Source organism: Rutidosis leptorrhynchoides, chromosome 9, assembly GCF_046630445.1.
Source record: "Rutidosis leptorrhynchoides isolate AG116_Rl617_1_P2 chromosome 9, CSIRO_AGI_Rlap_v1, whole genome shotgun sequence".
Lineage (NCBI taxonomy): Eukaryota > Viridiplantae > Streptophyta > Magnoliopsida > Asterales > Asteraceae > Rutidosis > Rutidosis leptorrhynchoides.
Window position 1 is genome coordinate 290910569 of NC_092341.1, and position 17358 is coordinate 290927926.

Consider the following 17358-nt stretch of genomic DNA (forward strand, 5'->3'; position numbering starts at 1 on the left):
GTTTAATATCATAATAACTCATTAAATCTATGATTACATCTGAAGAAAATATATATGCAAGTATATATTTTCATAAAGATTGTAATTAAAATTCTTTTGTAACAACTGTTAATGGTGAAAATATTTTAACGGGTAGGTAATACCAGAGGAATATTTAGATTTCACATTAATAAGTTACACTGTACATTCTTCAATTTAGATTCAGCAGTCATTAACAACACCGCTCAAATCTACACATATACGTATCCGTTCACCAAATAACAACTATTTTCATTCAAATTCAATTTCATATTCGGATTTAGACCGATCAGAATCCAAGTCAAAATTTGACAAGTGGCATAATGAAGAAAATAATGAACAAAATAAAATTGATTAGTAACCAATTAATTAAACTACTTAAAATTTTAAACCTATACTAATCAAATCCTAGCTAACTGTTCCTATATGACTATATCCTTATAATATACTAGTTTTGGTTGAACTATTGGACTACTATCATGGACAATTAAAAAGTATTAAAAGAGTAGGAAATATTAATTACAACACATTTTGAATTAAAAGATCCTAAATAAATTACATCTACTACAGTTAAATATTTCCTCAAGTTGCCACTTGATTTCATCTTAAACTTCACTTGTATCATGACGATTACAATCTGCGTTCAAACCTTTCATGATTCTTGAAGACACCTCAATCTAGAGGATGAACCAACCGCACTTCGTCCACGAAAGAAAAGATTGATGCATATAGTTATGCACCTAAAAAAAAACTCTCGAAAACTGAGTAAACGTCTAACACATAGCTGTGCTAATTCCTTTAGTGTTATTATTACCCAAAATAACCTTGCAGTTCTTTTTCAAAATAGCCAAATTTATCACAGCTTCAACAAATCAACTTCGACTTCCATTCGAATTAGCCTTATTATAACCTCGATATATAAGTTTGCCTGTCGTCATCGTTACCAAAGAACCGTTTATATTTCACCACATTAGCAGTAAAATTACCAGCAACTTCAATGAATTTGGACTTTCTGAAAAATCATTATATTCATTGAAACCCCATCGTGTATTCATCTATACCCTGTAACAATAATTGCCATACCAATTACCGATAATCAGCAATCAGTATTTCGAATCTCGTAGCATTTCTACATCAATAGTTATATGTATACATATAACAATTATCTCCTCGAATTACGATCTTCAATTCTGAAATTTTGAAAAGACACCCAGCCTACGAATCAATACATTGAACTTTGAAAAAGCTGAATGAAGCAGCAGAAACTGTAGGCAACCGTAAACAACCTTAGTCATCGGAAGTTTGATGATAAAGAATAGTATGTTGGAAAAGCTCAGAAAAGTTGGAACTGGAAAATGGATTGAGCTAACCACGAACGAGACCAAGGACAAATACAAGGACCAAACCCTGTATTCAAAGAATCCAGGTAATTCAGAATTCGATGAAATCTTTAGAGAATATCTTGCTCCGAGGTCATATTAAAAATCATGCGGAAAATTTTTGTTCATCAACCTTCGAACTTAGAAATTCCAAAATATCATCATAAATATCTTCGATATTTCTGAGGATATTTTCATAAATATTCTCGTCCGAAATTATTTATCTCTTAGTGCTATCTATATTACATCATAAAGGAAACTACTTTAGTTTCTAAATTTCTGGAAAATTCAAAATTGAATTATGAATGATTTTGAAGTAGTGTTGGAAATTGATGCATGAGTTAGTATAATATAATGACACTTGATCAACGTGATTATATTACAATAGGTCATGCTGAGTTTCTAATGAAACGTGATGATTCACAGTTCATAACGTCATCATGTGCCATATTACATAACTCTTTCATTTTACTTAACTTCCGAACATATCAAGAATATATATTCTTGATAGTTCTATCTTCCGTGATTCAGGTAATTTAACAAACCAAATCGTGCTATTATCTTTCTTTTCTGCTATTAATCTTAGTTATATTCTTTCGAACTTCATACACACAAACCGAGACGTCTTGATCGCTTTAATTCAGGTCGGGAAGAGAAAACAAAAGTATGGAGCTCTAAAATATAAGCACGACAACAACAATGGAAATTACAAACCGTGTATATCAATGTGTATGGCAACATAAAGACACGGGAGAATAATAAGCACTATAACCCCCAAGAGCGAAGTAAAAGTAAATAGATTCCTCCGGAGGTAAATGGAAAAGAAGAATGACAGATGCGATAGTTAGGAAAATATCAAGAATCAGAACTGGATGGAGCATTTCCACAATATTTTGGAAGTATGAATGGAGGAAGGAAGTATAGGAATGGTGAGAATACTGGAACGGAAGAAGTTCATTTATAGTGAAAATATCAGACGGAGCAATCGAGGCAGATCAACACATTTAATTAAAGAGATCTTAATTTCCATCAATCCTGAATAATCAGATCTTATATAATTCCAAGATTTTCCTTTAAATCCCTTAAATTCCGAAATTCAACAGAGACAATGTCAAAAGTTAAGACGAAACTTTATTTCTACAATTCAATCTTTTGTGATAGCTTCATTCGTGCTCTTAAAATAATCGAATTATTTTATCCATATTACTCAATGATGATAAAACTCTATTTATCAATTCATACTCGTCATGAAAACATTTTTAATGTTAGCCACGACCACCTCACTCAAATTTCGGGACGAAATTTCTTTAACGGGTAGGTACTGTGACGACCCGGAAATTTCCGACTAAATTTAAACTTAAATCTTATATGATTTAGACCCGATAAGCAAAGTCTATTAAACTAAGTCTCATAATGTTTGAACTATTTCCATGAATGCATTTGATTTTGACCAATCTCGACGATTCACGAACTTTTAATTATAAACAGTGATGTATATATAGGTAATTATATATGTGAATAATTATACATAATAAATTAAATATATAAAGAAACTATTAAGTGAATTAGTTATTATGAAAGATAAATAAAATAACTGAAACTTGTTATTTCGAATAAATAGGATATATTGAATATAATGGATTTTTGAACTTAATTGATCAACGTTAACAAAATGTTAAATATATAATGTATACTTTAAATTAATTTGTTTCAATATATATCTAAATATATACATGATATCTATACATAACGGTTGATTGTATGTAATATATTATTATATATTAAAAGGTATAAAATACTCAAAATATATTATTATATAATATATTAAATAAATAATTAATAATATGTAATATTAATAAATTAAGTTTAATTACAAGTTTAAAATATAGTGGTTATACTTACTTTCATTATTATTAATAGCAGTATTAGTTTTATATAGATAGGAAGGTTGATATACATGAATTGTTATTTCCAAAAATTAAATTTAGTATTTTTATTATAATTTTTATTATTGTTAATATCAATATTATTATTATTATTAACTTTGTTCTAAATATTAATATTAATAATATTATTATTAATATTAACAGTATTATTACTTTATTATTATTTTGCAGCATATTTATTATTAATGTATTTATTTATATATATTAATTAGTAATATATGTATATAGATATAGATATGTAAATAAAGCAACTAATAACCGAGCCTAGTACCAATCAACTTTAAATTTTTCTTTCATCTACTGCTCATGATTTTGGATCCTGTCTGATTGTAGTCGAACATAATCCCATTATAAAATGAATTCAACATCAGGATCACACTTTATTTTTTTTTCCAAATCGAATATTATGGACCCAAGTTTGTTACACATCCCATCCATCTCCACTTTCTTTTCCATATAATTTTTTTTTTATTTTGTTGAACCCACATCCACCATATTTATTATCTCAAACCTCCTTCCTGTAAAAAGAAGCCACAATCTTCATCTCTTTTTCTTTTCTTCTTACACCCGGATCACAAAACCACCAAACATGAATTAACATTCGGTTCAGTGCTGTTATTCGAAGCTATACAACCAACACCCACTTCATCCACCATCTTCATCACCGGGAACCATCCTTGACAACCACCACTAAACCATTAACTACCTACGGCCACCACTTCATCACTCTCACGACACCTCTACAACACCACCACGGCATCCCCTCACTCTTTCACTACTTCATCATCTCCCTCTCTCTCTCTCTATCAAAACCTCCACTTGTTGATACGTTATATTTTTTTTAGTGGCTATTAAACTGCTAACATTGGTGATACTGCAACATTCATTTACCATCACCAAATATCATGGAACCAATAACTTGCAATCACCTTGAGGTCATCGTAAACCACCATCTTCATCTTCATCAATAAACCATTCGAACAACCACCAAAGTCACCTATTATGTACTCACTATAGATAACTGCACTGTCTTGCAGCTTATTGTTTTCTCTCGATCAAACGACACTCAAACGAAGCCTGAAGAATGTTGTAGCTGCATATTCATTTTTTTCTGATTAAAAGAGAAGTGAAAAGATAATGATGATATAGAAATAATAATGAAGACAATGAGAGCTGCTAGTGAATTGTTGATGTGTAAAGTTTGTATATAAAAAAAAAAGTAATCAAACACGAAACCCTTTATTCTTGTCTGTTGTGGCTGCCTTATTCTCGTCTGAGCTGGGCGAGACCACAAATGCTTACACATTGAATTAACTTGGGCCATTAAATAATAATGGATTATCTATTTTGTTGGGCCGAGGACTAATTTTGTTATCGGGTTTATTGTACGAAAACCATCCCATAATTCATACATGATGCATTTCAACTTTTGTTTCTTGGTCTGATCGACACTGACAAGGTAGAGAGGATGCTACGTTTATAATGATGGCCAATTGATGCAGTGATGTATGTGATGGTAGACGAATATGAAGATGAGTGTGGTGAGCGATGAGAAAATGATAACGATAAACAATGTTGATCTAGGTTATGATCATGATCAAAATATGATGATTTTGATTCTTGATTAATACGAAAGGAAGCAATCTGATGCAATTATTCTTACATATGCGTGAGACCAGCCTCTTTCAATTGATCAAATGATTACTAGTTTGATGATGAGTGAACCCTAGACCCATCTGCTATTCCTGTCGAAGTAAAACAGCCACGACCTTAATTTTTTTTTATTTATTCTTCCACTGATTTTGGTTAGTCCCTTTCGATTAAGATTTACAACTCCAAAACAGCTTGGGCCGAAATCCTTTGATGATTCATATTGGACTTGTGAAAGATTTGGGCCTGTGAAAATCCATGAAGGAGAAATATGAGAATAATTAATACGGGTTATGGTTATATTGAACGGAGTTATAACAAAAAAATAGAACGGATCAGTTGGTTAGAGGTGTTATGTTTAAGCGAGAGGTTGCGTGTTCGATTCCTGTTCGCGACAGTTTTCATTTTTAAGGCTTCTTTTGAGGTAGTTCATATTAAAAATTATTATTATTATTATTATTATTATTATTATTATTATTATTATTATTATTATTATTATTATTATTATTATTATCAGGATTTTTATATATTATTATCATTATTTTTACTAACACTACTATTATTTATTATTATTATTATTATTAGTATCTTTATTTTTATTAAAAAATATTACAACTTTCTATTATAACTATTATTTTACCAAATAAAGTAGTAGTTATATAAAAACATATCTTAATATAATCCTATATATATATAAAGATATTAATCTTAATACATTATATAATATAAATAAACTTAGTCAATTAAATATGATATGTGTTAATATATATGCATGATATAGGTTCGTGAATTCGAGGCCAACCCTGCATTGTTCAGTTGTTCAATATAGTCATATGTATTTTTACTACAAAATACATTAGGTGAGTTTTATTTGATTCCCTTTTTACTCATTACATTTTTGAGCTGAGAATACATGCAAATGCTTTATTAACTGTTTTACAATATTTATACGCGTGAGTTTCATTTGCTCCCTTTTACTCATTACATTTTTGGGCTGAGAATACATGCACTGTTTTAATAACTGTTTTACAATATTTATATGCGTGAGTTTCATTACTCTCCTTTTAAATGCTTTTGCAATATATATTTTTGGGACTGAGAATGCATGCGCTTTTATAAATGTTTTACGAAATAGACACAAGTAATCGAAACTATATTATATGGTTGAATGATCGAAATCGAATATGCCCCTTTTTATTAAGTCTGGTAATCTAAGAATTAGGGAACAGACACCCTAATTGACGCGAACTCTAAAGATAGATCTATCGGGCCCAACAAGCCCCATCCAAAGTACCGGATGCTTTAGTACTTCGAAATTTATATCATGTCCGAAGGAGGATCCCAGAATGATGGGGATATTCTTATATGTATATTGTGAATGTCGATTACCAGGTGTTCAATCCATATGAATGATATTTTTGTCTCTATGCATGGGACGTATGTTTATGAGAAATGGAAATATGAAATCTTGTGGTCTATTAAAATTATGAAATGATTATTTATGTTAAACTAATGAACTCACCAACCTTTTGGTTAACACTTTATAGCATGTTTATTCTCAGGTACGAAAGAAATCTTCCGCTGTGCATTTGCTCATTTTAGGGATATTACTTGGAGTCATTCATGACATATTTCAAAAGACATTGCATTCGAGTAGTTGAGTTCATCAAGATTGATATTAAGTCAATTATAGTTAGATATATTATGAAATGGTATGCATGCCGCCAACTTTCGATGTTATGAAATATCGTCTTTTCAAAAACGAATGCAATGTTTGTAAAATGTATCATATAGAGGTCAAGTACCTCGCGATGTAATCAACTATTGTGAATCGTTTATAATCGATACGGACTTCGTCCAGATGGATTAGGATGGGTCTCTACAGTATGAGTGTTCAAGCCGTATATACGTCAAATCAACAGTCTGTGTCCCCTCGAAAGTGTGCAAGTCTGTCACATCTGCCCACCCACCTGCTAATAGCAGTTGCCTTTTTCTCTCTCCTGCCTTTTTCATCCAATCACAATGGTTAAAAGAGTATTTTATCTTCCATAATAACCTTCGATTATTCAGTTTTCAAATTCACACTCTTCTCTCTAAAATCCCCAAATCTTCAAATCAATTCATACATCCATCTTCTACGAAATCATCAATGGCAGAACAACAACAACAACATCAATCACCACCTGCTACAAACCAGCCAGAGGAACAACAACCACAGCAACAACAACCGGTAGTTCCACAACAACCGGAACAGCAACCACCACCACCACCGGTCATCGAAGAACAAGTGGTGCAGGGCCCTTTGTTCAACCTGCACTCAAACCTTGTTAGGGCTGCAAATGCACCAGAACACTGTTCCATTCGCCTATCGCGAGGCTCATGCCCTTTCAATTCCCAAATCCAAAGCCAACATGGACTATGATACGCTTATCGATTACATAAGACAATCACCACTGGCTCGAGCTATTACCGGCATACCTTCTTGTCTTTATCCGGCCTGTTTGGCCAGATTCTGGTATACTGCTACCACGGCCACCACTCAACAGAACTTTCCATGTATTCGTGGCATGGTGACTGAAACCCTACCCTGCTCCATCACTGTTGATGCCATCCGACGTGCTCTCCAATTACCTATTGGTCCATTTGTTAATTCACCAACCAGTGATGAGTTTAGAAGAGAAGTACTGGAAATTATAGGGTTTGATGGACCAGTGGCTCATACGCCCTTAAGGAAGCAGATGCCACCTCTGTGGAATTACTTCTTTAGCTTGCTGACTCATTGCATCAGTCAGAAGTCCGGGAGCTTTGATCAGTGCTCAGATTTTGAGCTGAAGATTGGTCACGGGATGTTGTTCAATCGAAATATTGATTATGCCGGTGAAATTTACTTAAGGCTAAGGGAAATGGTGCTTGCACCCAAACGAACACACTTAATCCCCTTTCCAAGGTTTTTGAGCCTTGTTTTTGAAAATGAGCTGGGTGAAGCTTACCAGCAGATTACTGATGAATCATTCGACCTGCCTCCAAAACAAGGATGAATGCCAAAAGATGCTCCTGCTGCTCCATATAATGCCTTGACACCAGGCATGCTTGAGTATCTTGCTGCTCAAGGTGGAGTGAACCAACAGACTACCTCTGGTGCTGCACCAGCTGAGGGGGAGGGACCTCAGCGAAAGCCATCTGTAAAAAGGAAGAAGCCAGCTACCTCAACTAGTACAGCCACCATCTCACATACTGGTAAAGCAGTAGTTGTATTAGAATCTAGTGCTCTCTGATCATAAAGAACAGCCCTAGTCTTATATACTGACTACCCACTTTTAGTATTGGAATCCGTTGCTTAACTATTTCTTGGTAACAGGCAAATCCAAACGTGCAAAAGCTGGCTCCAAGCACACCACATGGGAGATTGCACCAGTCTCAGCTGCTGCTCCTGCAAAGGATGTGGCTATGGAACCTGGTGCGTTTCTAGACCAAACAGCAGAAAATTCTAACTTAATTAAAAATCTTTTACCTGCTGACTTGAAAAATGAAAGTGGAGTTAAAGGTATAACCTTGGCCCCCCAAGCTGACTGGTTTTAAAACTAGTGTTAAGAAGAGTAGCAACCCATACTCTTCTAGCCAGACACTTCCACATTTTTCTAAATTGAAATTAATGCTATATCCTCTGCTGACAGTACAACCAGCAGAGCACATACCTGACCCCCAAAGCAAACTTTAGCTGGGTCCTCATCGTGTTGAACCAGCTCAGGATACTACATAGCCATTATGTTACTTGGATCATGATAAGAGTCTCACTCCTACATCATTACCAGCCAGAACTCTTACACTATCTGGGTCAACATGTGTCGCCAATGAGTCAGCAGAGTCACAGCTATACTTACAGACACCTTATTCTGTCTCATTCGAAGGGCTGAACAAATCACCAGTCTGTCCCCAGAGACCAACAACAGATGTAATTGTTGAGTCAAATTTATTTGGTTCTACAGTTAACATAAAATGTTCTATTGTTTCAGTTCTTAGCAGGGTAGATGAACAGGCAGAGGGGGAGCAAATTAAAGGTGTTATTGTTCCTACTCATGTGATTGCTGCCTCTACTACCGGTGTTGGTGCTACTGTTTCTTCTACTGGTGGTGCTGATGCTGGTACTGTTGCTTCTACAGCCGCTGGTGATACTGCTCCCAGTATTGCTGCTTCCACTACTGAAACTGAAGTGTAAGATGAAATCATAGTGGATCCTCTTGTTCTTAAAAAGGTAATTGACAATATTGTTAAGGATGTTCTACTTGATGAACCTGTCACTGAACCAAAGGGTGCTGATAAAGCTGCTGATTCTGCTGCTGTTTCTGCTAATGCACAGAATGTTTTTGTGGATGCTAGTACTTGTGATACTTTTCCATCTAATTCTAATATACAGGATGTTATCATGGATGCTGTTACAAGTGCTACTTTTCCATCTGACTCTGGTACACAGGGTAATATTGTTCTGGAGGGTCTTGATTTTGTTAATGATGGCTATGTTGGCTATGTTTCCAAAGAGCCAAAGATGGATACTGCTGCTACTAATGTTATTCTGGATGTTTCTGATCTTCAATCGCGACAATTTATTACTGTGGATTCCACTGGTAATCTACAGGTTTCTGACTTAACACCAGATACATTCTTTAAAGGTGCTGCAGATGCTGCTTCTTCACCTACTGCACAGTCACCTACTGGTGCTACTGGCTCTGCAGAACCCATTATGAATGCTGGTACCTCTGCTACTGCCACTACTGACTCTTCTCAGGCTACTGTTTCTGCTGAGAAGAAACCATATGTGTGACAGGTGCCAGATCCTGATGAAGTTATACCTAACTTCATCTATCGGGGAGCGTCTATCACTCCCAGAGTTGCTCTGCTGGTGGATCAGCTAACAATTGATCCTCAAATTATCATAGTCTCAGCCAGCAAATTGCCTCGCGAAGAGCTGACTGAACTATTGTCTCAGCTTGATCGACCAGCTAGAGAAGAAGTTTATGAGAGGATGGCCACTTTAGAACAGATCAACGAGCAGCCATATTATCACTATTTTGGCATGGCTCCAGCTGCTTCTCCATGTCCTGGTACATGGAGGCCTCTCAAGTTCATCAGAGATCCCTCTACTGGTAAATATGTTATGCAGAATATTCCTAATTCGCCGGTACCTTCTGATTCATCGGCTTCTTCCTCATCATCTTCTTCTTCTTCTGATGGTGATGCTGGTAAAGGTACTGGTAAGGATGAACCAGTCACTCATGATAATGTGACTGGTACTAAAGACAAACCAGTGGATCTCACTGATGATGCTGACAAGAATACCAGTGGTTCTAAACCTTCGGGTGAAGGTAAAAATGATGGTGATCATGGTGACGAGTCAGATTCTGACCTTCCACCTCCACCACCCCACGGAGGTAGTTTTGTATTAGCTGCTACTGACCACCCCTCAACCAGCTATGCTAAATTTAATGCTGATGAGGTGGCTGACATCTCCACCCTGGCTGTCTATAAGACACTCGCTGAAGTTACACATGATCTACAAAACACCATTCGCACTGCTATTGTTGATAGTGTGACTGAAGCCATACGTAACGCTGGGCAAGTTACCACTTCTAATATTGAAGCCCAGCTCAGACAAGTATGTGCATTTGCAGATATTGCGGTGGATGCCATTGTCAGACAACATGAAGAGGAGGAGGACTTAAAGAAATGAATCATCTCTCACAATGAGTATACTGAGGATATTGCCCGTCTTCAAGCTGATTTGGACGCTGCTAATCGCAGAATTCTTTTTCTTAATGAAGAAAATACGGTGCTACATGAGAGATTGGATTTGCAGGAACAGCAAATGGCTAACATTATTCCTGCTTCTGCCTATGTTCAAATGGTTGAAAATATGCAACGACTGGCTACCCTACAGGGTGATGTTAGGGCTATTGTTGAACAGATGGCTATGGGTGTTGCAAGGAATGAAGTTAGGTCTTCCAACCTCCTTCTTCGACAATTTGGCGTGGATCCTGATGCCCATCTTACTCCTGAAGTTGCTGACTGGAATACTTTTGCATTCTCTGTTCCAGATTCAGATAGTGACCTTGATGCACAGGTCTCCCATGTTCACCTTTCTGCCCCTGCTGATGACAAAAAGGGGGAGAAGAAATCTAAAAAGAAACTCAAAAAGAGAAAACAATCAGAGGGGGAGCATGAGCATGAAAAGACTCCAAAACAACCAAGGAGGGATGGTGATGGTGGTGATGGTACTACTGGTCAAGACTCTGGCACTAAGCCCAACAACGCTCATACTGAAGCTGGTGTACAGGAAGCTGGTGAATCTCAACCCAATGTGTTTGCCACATCAGTGGATGATATTGGTTCTGGCAGTAAGCCCAGTGATGTTTCTGCATTGGCTGTTGCTGAAGCTTTTGTTGTCTCTCAAACTATTGAAAGAAGAATGAAAAGAAAACTGGAGAGACATCAGAAGAGACAGCAAGAATTAAATGATGCCTTCAATGTCAAATGGGATGCCTATGTTGCTCTTAAACGCTACAGAATTGAGCATAGGAGATGGCTGACCCCAAAAAAGAGGGACATTGATGATGACCTGATTGGCATTGATAAATTCAAAAAGGATGCACGAAAAAGAAGTGCTAAGTTCATGGTCAAATACGACAAAAAGAGGGCAAAGCTGTATGCTGAGCGAGCAGACAGAATCAAACGGATGACTCCTGAAGAAATGAAAGATTATCTTGCATCTACTGAGTCAGGGGGAGGAGTTAGAGCTGACATTTTTATGAAGTGGTTAGATGCTATGTTAGAAACCAGCTCATCTTCTCGTCCAACATCTTCTGCACAGCCAGCTACACAACAAAAGCCAGCAGACATAATCAATATTGATGATAATGATGTTCAGGGGAAGCATCTTGCTATTGTTCCCTACCTGCCTCTAGAAGAACCAGTATCAACACAAGAACCATCAGCTGAACCCAAGCCTATTGACAAACAAAGGGTGAAATCCACTCCTAGGGACAACCAGCCCCTCAGGAAAGGACCCCTATTTGAGGCAGCTGATGAAGGTACTGTGGCAGGTGTGCCAGCTGATACTAATCAGTCAGCTGGTATTGAAGACACAGCAAGGAGTGCTGTGAATGAAGACCCAGCCAGAAGTGTGCTGCTGGGTGTTACAAGTGTTGAAGACCCAGCCAAGGTGGTTGAGCTGGGTGTTAATCAAGATGATGATACGGTTAATCCTGCTGACTTTACAGTCTGGAGTAGTGGAGATCACTTATTTATTCGATCACCCATCTCTCCCCAGACCCTCACTTATTTTAACAGAACACAGGATAATCGTGTTAATCAGTTTCCATTAAGTTCATCTAGCATAGGTGAATCAATCAAGTATTCTCCATCTTCCCCAAAACGTCATGGTAAACACAGAACTTGGGAAGATGATTCAGTTACCCGTGGTGAGCCAGACTTATTTAAAATGAATCCAGATGAAAGAGATGCTTACAGGCTGTAGATCACTGTAAAAGAATTGCTTGAGCAAAGACAAGCTGCTATTAATGAAAGGATACGCCAAGTTAGGTTGCTGCATCATCCCCTTGATCAACCACTCTACATCACTACCTTGACTTATGGCATTGAAATTGGTATATACTTAAACAACAGTGGTCAAAGGCTCTCTACTGATGAGGAGAAAGCTCAATTTCAAGAGGCTCGCCAGCTGGGTATGGATCTAAGGGAGTATCGTGCTGCCCTTAGAACTGAAGAGGGTAGAAAGATGATTGAAACAGCAAAATCCCTGAAAATCACTGCCGACGATTATTTGTTGGGCCTACAAGCTGAAATTCAAAGAAGGGAGGCTGCTGAACTTGCTGAGAGGGTAAGGCTTCAGGACATAGAAGACAAATTGGCCGCTGATAGAAAGCAAGAGGTTGAGTCCCTAAAGTTAGCCAAAGCCATTGTCAAAGAACAAGATAAGGCACTTGATGAGATGGAAGCTGCTGAGAAAGCACCTGCTACTGCTCCTATAGAATCCGTCCGTACCATTGAATTTCCTGATCATTACTATATGAGTAGGTATGGTGATGTGATGAATAGAAGATCCAATCCCAGCACGATCATCAAAGTGAACAGAGGGTCAAAAAGAGCTTTCAATGTCATAAGGGAGAATAAGGTTCAAGAAAGAATAAACTATGACGAGTTAAGATCCCTTGGATTTAGTGAATGGATGGAGATCTTGGAGTATTTCATTGGTAAAGGTGAAAGTGCTATAAAAAATACACTTAAATCTGAACTCCAACAGCTCTTCAAGAAAGCAATAAGGTTTGGGAATGCACCAGTGGTGAATGTAGAAGAAGTCCTTTCTCAAAAGCCTAAAGGAAAGCAATCTACTGGTGAAGGACCAACCGGAAGAGGCCCCATCATTCTACCTCCTCATATCCCTGTATTTGACCCTACTGATGTACCTTATCTGTTCCCTGAAGTCTGGAGAATCAAACAAGAGGAGCTATCTGAAGAAGAACGAGATAAAGATAAAGATAGATAGTCTCCTATGTGCTCAAATTGTATCTTTTGTTTAATTCACTTTTCATTTTGCTGTTGTTGTAATTACTGTACATACTTTGTTGTAATGAAAGTGAAATGAGTTTATCTTCAAAATCATATCAAATTATAAGATATGGATAACTCAGCAAAAGATCCCAAAAACAAACTTAAAAGGGGACAAATTTACTGCCTATTTTTCATTAGGTCCCTCGGTGCTGACTTTAGTGTTTTCTCTATATGTCATAGGTTTTGTCATCATCAAATAGGGGAGATTGTTGAGTCCCCAAAATAATTAAGGATTTAATTATGACAAAACTGTAATTTATTTGCTCTAAAATATTATGTGCGGTCAGCACAAGTTTGTTTGTGTATAGACAGCAGATATTGCTGTGTCGAGTGTTTAGTTTGCTGCTCATTCTACCAGCACAAGGTAGACAGTGTTCTTCAATCAGCACAGGATGTGTACTCAGCAAATCAAGAACATGAAGTGGCTCAGCAATGAAGAACCAGCACAACTGGAATGCAGCTTACTACACAAGATAGCTATGATCCATTATAAGCATAGTAGTTTCCCGAGTGGTCTACATCAATGGTACTATTCAACAGAAGTCTAAGACAAAGTTGAACAGAAAAGGACACGCGTCGGCGGCTGACAAGTGACCTTACAAGACCACATGGAAATGCAGAAGTTTAACGCATGTGCAGACATGGGTTATACTTTGTCAACACCTAGAGAACACAACATTCTATTTGTATAATCAAATAGTGGTGCCAAACCGAATTGGGGTGTTCCTGCCAATAGCTACCAAAGAGGAAAGAGGAGAGCATGCTCTCTGATGTAGTTGTCCCCACAAGTACAGACATCCTATGTACCAGTGGACAATAGAACCATTACACGGATAATAGGACTACTATAAATTGTTGTATCCACTATTGTAACAACTAGTGGTGTGGGTTTATTTTTATAGAGTCAAAACGTGTAATAGCTATTAGTTTACCTCTTAGCTATAATCTAGGTAATCTGTATCAACCAACTATCATTCTGCCAAGGATAGTTGTGATTCTTTGTGATTCAATCAATAAAGAATAATTGTTGAAAATTACCTGTGACTCTATTTATTTGCATGCTTGAATACTAAGCGGTTTAACTGTTAAGTTATTTTAAAAAGAATTGTATTCACCCCCCTCTACAATACTCCTGTTGTTATCAAGGGACCAACAACCTTTATTCACCACAACAGAATCTTTGAGAAAACCACTTTCCTAGATTCGAACATGCGCCATATTTATTGGCAAACACTAGGATTTGTGTTGTTATGGGTCTTATCATGCTGACGTGTCATTCTATTATGTGCTTGTTCATTGGATATTGAGCTCAAGCCTTTTAATATAATTTTGTCGGGCTTACGTGACACGCTGCTAACACATGTGTTCACTGTCATGTCATGTGCAGAGCTTACATGTAGGGATGAGCACGGTACGGAACCGGTACCGAACCGTACCGGAACCGAAAAGTACCGGTACCGAATTTACCCAATTTCGAATACCGGTACCGGTTCGGTACCGGCAATTTTCGGTAATTTACCTGTTAGTACCGAATTTGGACTGCAAAAAATATGGACTTGATCATAGGTTCATAATTACAAATGCGAAGTTTATAAGCTGTAATATATACAGGTGTGTTCATGCGAAGTTCATAAACTGTAATTATATATACAACTTTTTTAAAAAATTAAATAACTTACTTTTTTTTTGAAAAGCAAGAAGGACTTATATTAAACAATCACGAATAGTACATGGTTGACTGGGCAACCTTAACAACACAATACATCACGATCCAATCGTATGAAAGAACTTGAACCTCGCTAAATAAAGATGGGACCGTCTCGAGCTTATTCTTGAACACCTTTGCATTTCGATTCTTCCATATAATGTAACAAACCACCCAACAAACCGCTTGCCATTGGTTCCTTTTGTGATCATGTGCTACGTAGCCGAAGGTACCATTAAAAATATCCTCATACCCGAATAAAGCCGAATTATACCCCCACCATTTAAGGACTTTCGCCCATATGTCTTTGGCCATTTGACAAGAAAAAAGTATATGTTCCACCGTCTCAATGTCACCATCACAAATCGGACATCTCACGCTGTTCAAATCGATGCCACGTTTATCTAACTCGAACCTTACCGGTATACGACCTAATCTCGCCCGCCAAATGAACACCTCTACTTTTTTTGGAACCAAACCATTTCGCAACGACTCAATTGAATTAACCGCACGTGGTAGGATGACTTTGTCCACTAGAACCGAACAGTCCTTGACCATATATGTACCCTTCGAATTGAGATTCCAGCTCCAACAGTCTTTTTTATCTTCGATCAGCTGCAAGTTCCGAACAGTATCTCGCAATTCAGTTAGTTCACTATTCGTTCGTCCCATAGGTGGATAGGCCCAATTGCCGAGCCCATCTCCCTTAAATTCTTCGGTTTTGTTACTGATGTTGATATCTTTGTCAATCTCGAGCCTGTATAATCTTTTGAATTTGTCTTTGAGGCTTGCGTTCCCCACCCAAATGTCATTCCAAAACGAGGTGCTTTTCCCGTCCCCGAGCAAGCGTATGAAAGACTTAGAGAAAGGAATCCCTAACCCGTCCACATGTTTTCCTGCGACACAAATAGAATTCCAAAGGCTAGCGTTTGGTTTTCGGACAAGCCCGTTTCCAAGCACAAGACCTCCATTAGAACCATAAATGCTACGAATTACGGCGACCCACAAAGTGTTACTTGATCAGGTGTGTTCATGGAAGGGATTGATGATGATGGAAGTGATGAATGAGGAGAGTCCATGTTGATAATTATAACAAGTACGCGTCTAATCAATTTACTGTATGCAATTTTATGAAAGACAATGAAAATAATAAACATTAAATAGATTCAGTTCAGAGATTACCTATTATAGATTGCACAATAGACACAACTGAAAATAGTACCATACTAACATAAAAATATAGAAATAGTACCATACTAACATAGAGTGGTGCAATTTATCGATTCTTATATAGTATCTAAAAAGGTAATGGTAATTGTGTTCCCACATGCATCCAATTATCAAAATATCTGAAAGGTATATGAACGCAAATCTCATCCTAACAAATTGATTTTCAAATCGGTACTAATACGGGAATTTCCCGGTACCGTACCGGTACCGTATCTTATGTACCGAAACCGAAAAGCCAAAAAATCTGGAACCGGAACCGTTCCCGTTTACCCTTCGGTCCGGTAAAACGGTACCGGTACCGGGTCGGTACCGGTTCGGGATCGGTAAAATGGTACTTCTGCTCATCCCTACTTACATGTATAATTTTGACCAACTTTAATAAGCTAAAGGACTAAGCTTGCAATGTTTTAATTTCTGCTCTAGAAATCAAATTCCAAATCATCATACAAACATACGAAACGCTGTTGCCCTTTCTCTTTCGCCGCCGACCACCGCCGCCACCACCACGACCGCCGCCACCTGTTTCTTGTTTTCTGCTTCAAAAAACGTTAGAAGGCCTCTATCTTCGTTTCAGTTGAAAAACATCAAATTGATACATCTTTAACATTGAACAAGGTACCAACGATTTCTGATACTTTCAAACTCTTTTTTTTCTGTAACTAAATTGAATTGTTGATAATTGAGTTGCTTAAGATTTCATCATACCTAAAAACATGGTTATTGTTGACAATCAATGACTCGATAGGTAGCTATAACGCTTAAACTTACAGTTCAATTAGTTTTGTATTTTGATTGTTGAGACTCAGGT